Below are 8720 nucleotides of genomic sequence, written 5' to 3'. Positions count from 1 at the left end.
CAAAGCCCTTTGATGCAGAAAAGTTTTTAATTTAGAGGAGGTCCCACTTGTCTATTTTTTCTTTCATTTCTTGTATTTTGGGTGTAAAGTCTAAGAAACCATTGCCTACCACAAGATCTTGAATATGCTTCCCTACATTTTCTTCTAGAAGTTTTATAGCACTGGCTTTTATATTTAGGTCTTTGATCCATTTTTTTTGTTGTTAATTTTTGTATATGGTGTGAAATAGGGATCCTTTTTCATTCTTTTGGATATAGATATCCATTTCTGCCAGCACCATTTGTTGAAGAGATCATTCTTTCCTAATTGAGTGGACTTAGTAGCCTGGTCAAAACTCAATTGCCCATAGATGTGAGGGTCTAATTCTGAATGCACAATTAGATTCCATTGGCCAATATATCTCTCCTTGTGCCAGTACCATGCTATTTTGACCATTGTAGCTTTGTAATATGCCTTAAAGTCAGGAAATGTGAGTTCTCCAACTTCTTTCTTCCTTTTCAACATATTTTTGGCTATTCAGGATCCCTTATCCTTCCAAATAAATTTGATAATTGGATTTACTATTTCTGCAAAGTAAGCTGTTTGAGATTTTAATTGGGATTGTGTTGAATCTATAAATGAATTTGGATAGAATTGACATCTTAATGATATTTAGTCTTTCAATCTGTGAACACAGAATGTCCTTCTGTTTATTTAGATTTATTTCTTTTTAGAAATGTTTTATTTTCTGTGTATAAGTCCTTTACATCTTTGGTTAAATTTATTCCTAGGTATTTAATTCTTTTAGTTGCTATTGTAAATGAACAGTTTTCTTGTTTCCTACTTAGATTGCTCATTGCTGGTGTATAGAAACACCACTGATTTTTGCTTGTAGACTATGTAGTCCACCATTTTGCTGAACTTGTTTATTAGTTCTGGTAGCTTTGCTGGAGAGTTTTCAGGATTTTCTATACACAGGATCATGTCATCTGCAAAGATTGAAAGTTTTACTACTTCCTTTCCAATTTGGATGACTTTTATTTCTTTTTCTAGCTTAATTGCTCTGGCTAGCCCAACCAGTACAATGTTGAATAACAGTGGTGACAGTGGGCATCCTTGTCTTGTTCCAAATCTTAGAAGCAAAGTTTTCGGTCTTTCACCATTGAACAAAATGTTAGCTGTGGGTCTTTGATATACCTCCTTTACCACACTGAGGAAATTGCCTTCTATTCTTTTTTCTTTTTTTAAAGATTTATTTATTAAATTTATGTTTACATTTATTCCCCCGCCCCACAATGGTTCTCTCATCTGTCTGCTCATTGTTTTCTCACCTTTTCCAGGAGGCACTGGGAACTGGACCCAAACTCCCACATGGGAGGTAAGTGCCCACTGGCCTGAGCCACATCCGCTCTCCATGAGCTACAGCATCTGCTGGCTTGTGGCATCTGCTTGTTTAGGTTCCTGCTCATTGCAGCAGGTACAGTGTCTAGCTCATTGCAGTGGGTATGGGCATTTAGCTTATTGCAGTTTGTGCGGGCACCTGTTCCTCTTCTTTAGGAAGCACTAGGGCCTGAACCTGGGACCTCCCATGTGGTAAGCCTGCACCCAACTCATTGAGCCACATCTGCTTCCACTATTCCTATTTTTTTTAAATGTCTGTATGAAGAGAGGAGGCTGGATTTTGTCCAATGCATTTTCGGCATCAATTGAAGTGATCATATGGATTTTCTCCTTTGTTTTGTTAATGTGATGTATTACATTAATTGATTTTCTTGTGTTGAACCACCCTTGCATACCTGAGATAAAACTCACATGATTATGGTGTATACTTCTTTAAATGTACTGTTGGATTTGACTTGCAAATATTTTTTGAGGATTTTTGTGTCTATATTCATAGAAGAATTCTTTTCTTGTAATCCCTTTATCTGGCTTTGATATTAGGGTGATATTGGCCTCATAGAATAAGTTAGGTAGTGTTCCCTCCTTTTCAGTTTTTTGGAAGAGTTTGAGCAGGATTGATCTTAATTCTTCTTGGAATAATTGGTAGAATTCATATGTGAATTTATCTGTTCTTGGACTTTTCTTTGTTGGAAGGTTTTCAATGATGGATTCAATCTTTTTACTTGTAACTGGTCTGTGGAGGTCTTCTGTTCCTTCTAGAGTCAGTATAGGTTGTTCATATGTTTCTAGGAATTTATCCATGTGATCTAGGTTGTTGAATTCGTTGTGTACAATTGTTCATAGTATCCTCTTAGATCCTTTTTATTTCTTTGGGGTCAGCAGCATCTCTCTCTCTCTCTCTCTCTCTCATCATTCTAGCAAAGTGCTTGCCAATTTCATTGATCTCCAAGAACCAACTTCTGGTTTTAAAAATTCTCTTTTTTGTTTATTCTTAATGTCATTTATTCTGCTCTAGTCTTTATTATTTCTCTCCTTCTTCTTGCTTTGGGATTAGTTTCTTGTTTTGTTTTGTTTTTTTTTCTAGTTCCTGCAGGTGTGCAGTTAAGTCTTTGATTTTAGCTCTTCTTTCTAAATCTTGGCATCTAGGGCTATCCCTCTGAGCACTGCCTTCAGTGCATCCCATAAGTTTTGTTTGTTGTATTCTCATTTTCATTTGTATCAATATATTTACTGGTTTCCCTTGCAATTTCTTCTCTGATCCACTGATTGTTGAAGAGTGTGTTGTTTAAGTCCATATTTTTGTGAAGTTTCCAGTTCTCTGCCTGTTATTGCTTTCTGGATTCATTCAATTATGGTAATTTCAATCTTTTTAAATTTATTGAGACTTGTTTTATGGACCAACATATGCTCTATCCTGGAGAATGATCTTTGCACACTTGGAAGACTGTATATCCTGCTGCTTTGAGGTGCAATGATCTGTATAAGTCTGTTAGGTCTAGTTTATTTATCATATTATTAAAGTTTCTGTTTCCTTATTAATCCTCTGTCTAAATGTTCTATCTGTTTATAAGAGTTGTGTATTATAGTCTCCAAATATTAGTGTAGATGTATCTATTTCTCACTGTAGTGATCACCTCATATATTTTGGGGCACCTTGGTTATGTGCATAAATATTTACTATTGTTATTTCTTCTTGGTAGATTTCATTTCCCCTTTTATTAATATATGGTGTCCTTTGTCTCTTTTATGCAATATTACTATAGCTACTCCAACACCTTTTTGGTTACTATTTGCACTGAATATTTTTTTCCAAACTTTCACTTTCAAGGTAGTCAGATGCCTAGACATGAGCAAAAAAAATTACAAGCCATACTAAGAAACAGAAAGATATGGCCCAGTCAAGGGAACAAATTAAAACTTCAGAGGAGTCACAGAATTTGGAACAACTAGTCAGTGATGTTCAAACAAGTCTCCTAAATCAATTCGAGGAGAGGAAGGAAAATATGCATAAAGAGGTAAAGAATATTAAGAAGACAATGTGTGAGTATAAAGAAGAATTTGAAAGGGTAAAAGGCAACAACAGAAATTATGAGGATGAAAGACACAATAGAATAGATTAAAAATACATTAGAGGGGGGAAGCAGCTGTGGCTCAATCAGTTGGGCTCCTGTCTACCATTTGGAAGGCCCTAGGTTCACATCCCAGGTCTTCCTCATGAAGGCAGGCTCACCCACACATTGCAGAGAGCTGCCAGCCCTGGTGCCACTAAGTGCCACCAGCCCGCAAGCACCACGGAGAGCCAACTCAGCAAGGTGATGCAACAAAAAGGGAAACAAGCAAAAAAACACAGAAGAGCATGCAGTGAATAGATACAGAGAGCAGACAGCAAGCAAAAAGCCCCAAGGGAAGGGGGGGATTTAAAAAATACATTAGAGGGGAAGCAGCTGTGGCTCAATCAATTGGACTCCTGTCTACTATATGAGAGGCCATGGGTTTGCATCCCAGGGCCTCCTTGTGAAGGCTGGCTGGCCTGCGCCCCATGGAGTGCTGATGGCCCAGGCCCCATGGAAAGCTGATGGCCCACACCCACCAAAAGCCGACGGCCAATACCCCATGGAGAGCTGGTGCAGCAAGATGACGCAACAAGGGAGACAAGCAGACACAGAAGAACATGCAGCAAATGGACACAGAGAGCAGACAGCAAACAAGCCACACGGGGGTGGAAATAATAAATCTTTAAAAATATATATGTATTAGAGGCAAGCAACAGATTTGAACAGACAGAAGAAATAATCAGTGAACTAGAAGACAGGACAGATAGACTACATTGATGAGCTTACTCTGAAGGTCAGTTTCTCTTTCTTTCCTAGGGTGTTATTGTTGATTGCCTTGTGTTAAGGCTCTTCTTTGATACTTATTCCATCTTATTCTAGACCTTCAGAATAGCCTGTGTTTAAGTGATCAGAGTTTTTCAGCTCTTCATCATCTGATTCTTGCCCTGGATACAAGCACAATTTTTAAGATTGTATTTTTTGTGCAATTGTTTCACTTTCAGGAGAAAACTTCCTTTCTACCCTTTTTTTTCTTGATCTGTTCTGTTTGTGTTTGTTTTGCCTCTGTAGTTTTTTACTCTCCTTTCTTGTCTCTAGCTAGTGGCTTTTGCCTGTAGGACAAATTCTGGGAAGAAGGTCATCCCAGAGAGGACTTTCTCAAGTCAGTATTTCTTGGCCAAAATAGGGTCAGGGAAGCACTTTCCCTGAGGAGGGGATCATGAAGGGCACCAAAGTCATTTACTGACTGCTCCCCAAACCTGTGGTTTCCTGGCCTGCCCAGAAAATGCTACCCTTCAGTTAACTGAGCCTACAGCCCTGAAGAAGTAATGTGCCTTTAAATTTACACTGCCTCCTCCCCTGTTCAGGTCAGGGTTGAAACAATGGCTGCCACAACCTTTGTCCAAGGCATGTTGAAACAATAGCACAGAGCCAGTTAACAGTAATCCAAATTAACAAACCCAAAGCCATGATCAGTAAGAGGCTGTGCTCACCTTGGTTTTGGGGAAGAGGATTCTTATGTCCCTCTGTGTCACCAAAAAGCTAGCCAGGGACTGGAACCCAAGGCTGCTCACTGTGAGAGTGAGTGATGGGAGCCAGCTGTCACTGCTACACAGAGAGAGCAACTCACTCTTCTTTATCATAGTTTATCAGCCTCTTCCTCCCTCTCTTGCCTGGATGCTGTACAGTTTTCTTCTGGCCTCTGGAGGCCCAGAAAGTTGTTTCAGACAGTTCCTGCCTATTTAATAGCAGTTTTGGTGAACTGAGTCCTGAAGTTCCCTACTCCGCTATCTGTCCTGGAAGTTCTGTTTATTTATTTTTGTTCTAAGTGTTCTTTACAAGATAGTCACTCTCATTTTACCTTGTTTGAAGTTTAAATTTCCAACATGTTAAATTTGCCTTCTCCTAACATCTGAAAAGAGGATAAAAATGGATTCGATAATTACCAGCCCCCAACAAAAATAATTGAACTACATTAACATCTGTGTTGTGTGTGTGTGAGAGGGAAGAAGAGTAAAGATAAAAGATGATTTCCTTCAATTTCACTCAAATTAATTTCCCCACTCCACATCTTCCCACACACACATTAATTAAATTTTTACATGTTCCATTCCCACAATATCAAGTTTCAGTATGTAGCCATGGCTCTGGAAACTGAGCAACTACATAAAGTTTTAGAAACTTGCATCATGAAAATCTCCAAGCTACATTTGTAGCAAATAGACTTTGTGTGAGTGTTTTAGTTTGATTTGAAGTCAACAGAAATACTATAAAATAGATTTGTTTTCTAAAAATATTTTTTTATAAAAATATATCCAGACCATATAGTAATTTATAGTATCAATATATTTTTATTACTATGACAAATTTTTTACTTTACAAAAGAGGGAAGTTCCTGTTGACTTTCTTCTTATATAAGTTACAAAACAATGCTCTTCCTCAGTTTCCTCATAAATTGCTGTAAGGATTAAATGAGGCAATCCATGTAATATACATGCAGTATTATTATTATTATTATTATTGAAGTTGTTACATGTAAAGCTAATTTTGTGATGAGATGGCGTATTACTTAGCCAAAAGGAGTGCTGATGCAAAATACCAGAAATTGGTTGGTTTTTATAAAGGGTATTTATTTGAGGTAGGAGCTTACAGATACCAGGCTATAAAGCATAAATTACTTCCCTCACCAAAGTCTATTTGCACATGTTGGAACAAGATGGCTGCCGATGGCTACGAGGGTTCAGGCTTCCTGGGTTCCTCCCTTCCAGGGTCTTGCTTCTCTCTGGGTTCAAGGTTCCTTTCTTCCTGGGGCTGGCTTCTTTTTCCTCTGTGAGTTTACTTCCCGGGGCTCCAGCTTAAGTCTTTAGCATCAAACTCCAACATCAAAACTCCAACATCAGAAATGCTCAATTCTGTTCTTTGCCATGCCTTTTATCTGTGATTCCCAACTACCAAGGGGTGGGGACTCAATGCCCTAATCATAATTCAGTCACACCCAGGTACAGATGAGATTACAAACATAATCCAATATCTATTTTTTTAATTCATAACCACATTAAACTGCTACAGATGGGATTTCAATAAACCCTGTATGGGCACACACTGCAGTGAAATGACAGCAATTATCTGGACAGTTGAAGTAGTGACTATCAATCTGATTATATTTTAAATTTTCAGTCTTTTATTTAGTTATATAAGTAAGGGAAAACATGGCTTTCAGAGAACAAATTGCATTTACGTACAGCTAAGTCAATGATCCAATTTGTTTTTTTTAATGCGGAGATTTCCAAAGAATTCAAATTAATGCTTAGATTTAGAAACAAGAAGAAACAAAATCTTGTAGCATAGAAAACAAACATAACATATTTTCTCCTTTTATCCATGTATTGATTAGAAAGCTTCCAAACCTTGTTTAACATTCATAACCAGAAAGCTCATTTTTGCCATTTTCCTTATGGAAAAACAATTGCTTGCTATTGATTCATTTAAGTGAGACAGCTTTTCATTTAAGTGAACCTATATTCATTGCATATTTATTATTCCTAGTAATGATTGTAATGATTTTAATTAAGGTTTTGAAGGATTAAATATTCATGTTTATATTTTTTTAGTTCTGTGGCCTTTCAATATAGTACAGATATCTTCTGATCTTTTCCAAAACCATGTTTGGAATTTTTGAATCAAGTAACACCACATCCTCTCATCAGTCTCAGTGTGGAGTTAAATTTGTATTCAGGTATTTTTTGCTATTTTATTTTATTACTTTACTTATTTTTTAAAAAATTTGTGTGTGTATTCAGTTTTGAATTGATTTTGGTTGTTCATTTTAACTAAGCACTAAACTTTTATGTAAACTGATGGTGATAGACGTATAAGCATATAGAAGCTAAGTATTTAAGTGTCAAATCTACTGCTTTCCTTTGGTCTCATAAACGTTAACGTACCCTTGGGTGCAGATACAAGAGCGGATGTGCTGCTGTCATGCCAGCGAGCGCTGGCAAATCGGCCCAGGATGTAGAGCTGGCAGTGCCTGACCGTGAAGCTGAGCTGGGTGGGGTGGAGAGTGGGGAACAGTAGTAGGGGGTGGTGGGAGAAGGAGGAGTCAGCAAAGCCAGACCCCAAGTCTGACTTCCAGGAGGGTGAGAGAGAGCTCTTCTTTCATGTGTCTCTGCTTTATGAAGCAAGCGTGTAAAGGTTGCCGTGTTTTCCCTTACTTAGATAGTTGGATAAACGTGAAATACTTTACAAAAACTGGAATGAATGGATTCCAGGAAGCAGAGTCCTCAAATACGTGGGCATCAATCAGCAGAAACAGAGGGAAATTCAAATGCCAGTCAGGAGCAACAGGCAGAGAGAAGGAAGAGCCGGCCGCCCCAGGAAAGAAGGCATCTTGTCTGCAGCAGAAAAATGTTGACCTGAAAACAGAAAACATCTGGGAGTGGAGGCGGTGGCAGTACCAGTGAGACACACTCAGCCTCCTTGGAAGAGAATGGTGGAGTAGATCCTCCTGTTGAAAACGAGAAACCATTCAAGAACAGAATTGCAGTTAGTAAAGATTCCTGGAGAACTAAAACCATGGCTTGTTGATGCCTGGAAGTTAATTACTAGGCAAAACAACCCAGCTCTTTTATCTTCCTGCCAAGATGAATGTGGATTTCATGCTAGAGGATTATGCAAATTTCAAAACTTCTCCAGGAAACACAGATCATAAGGAATACGCTGTTAATGAAGTTATGGCTGGGATAAAAGAATCCTTCATTGCAATGCTGGGCACTCGGCTACTCTCCAAATCTGAGAGACCACAGTATGTTGGAATTCTTGCAGATCACCTGGAGCACCCGTGTTCCAGGTTATTTGTACGAATTGCAGCCGTGTTGGCCTGTATGCTTCTGCATGAGAGGAGCCTTGCTTTATCACTGAACTATCTTCATGAGTTCCCAAAAAACCTGGCAAAGGATTCTGAGACTTTGTTTAACACTGCGATTAGGAAGTGGCTCTTCCTGGGTGCCATCAGAGAGCTGTATGATCCTACTGCTGACACCCACTTAGGTTTGAATCTCTAACACATTTCTGTTCCGTGTCCTTTCCTTGTACAAATGAAGCACTTTGACAATGTTCGCATATGACAGAATTGATGTATGTTTGTTTTCTGATTTATTTATAAAAGGAGAAAGTAAAAGGGTCTGTGCTACTGTTTTCTTTTTTTTTTTTTTTCATTTCAAAATCACTACCAGTGTATTCAGTGATGGACACGACAGGCTGTCAATTGTTTTATTGCCTAATTGGCAA

General features: G+C 38.3%; 1 pseudogene; it reads left to right on the top strand.

The window, feature by feature from the left end:
- Positions 1–3269: 3269 nt before the first annotated feature.
- LOC101430891 (mortality factor 4-like protein 1 pseudogene) lies at positions 3270–8457 on the top strand (annotated as a pseudogene).
- Positions 8458–8720: the final 263 nt, after the last annotated feature.

The sequence above is a fragment of the Dasypus novemcinctus genome, chromosome 11 (assembly GCF_030445035.2).
Source record: "Dasypus novemcinctus isolate mDasNov1 chromosome 11, mDasNov1.1.hap2, whole genome shotgun sequence".
Classification (NCBI taxonomy): Eukaryota; Metazoa; Chordata; class Mammalia; order Cingulata; family Dasypodidae; genus Dasypus; species Dasypus novemcinctus.
The sequence above is the reverse complement of the archived record's forward strand: the minus strand, read 5'-3'. Positions and strand labels throughout refer to the sequence as shown.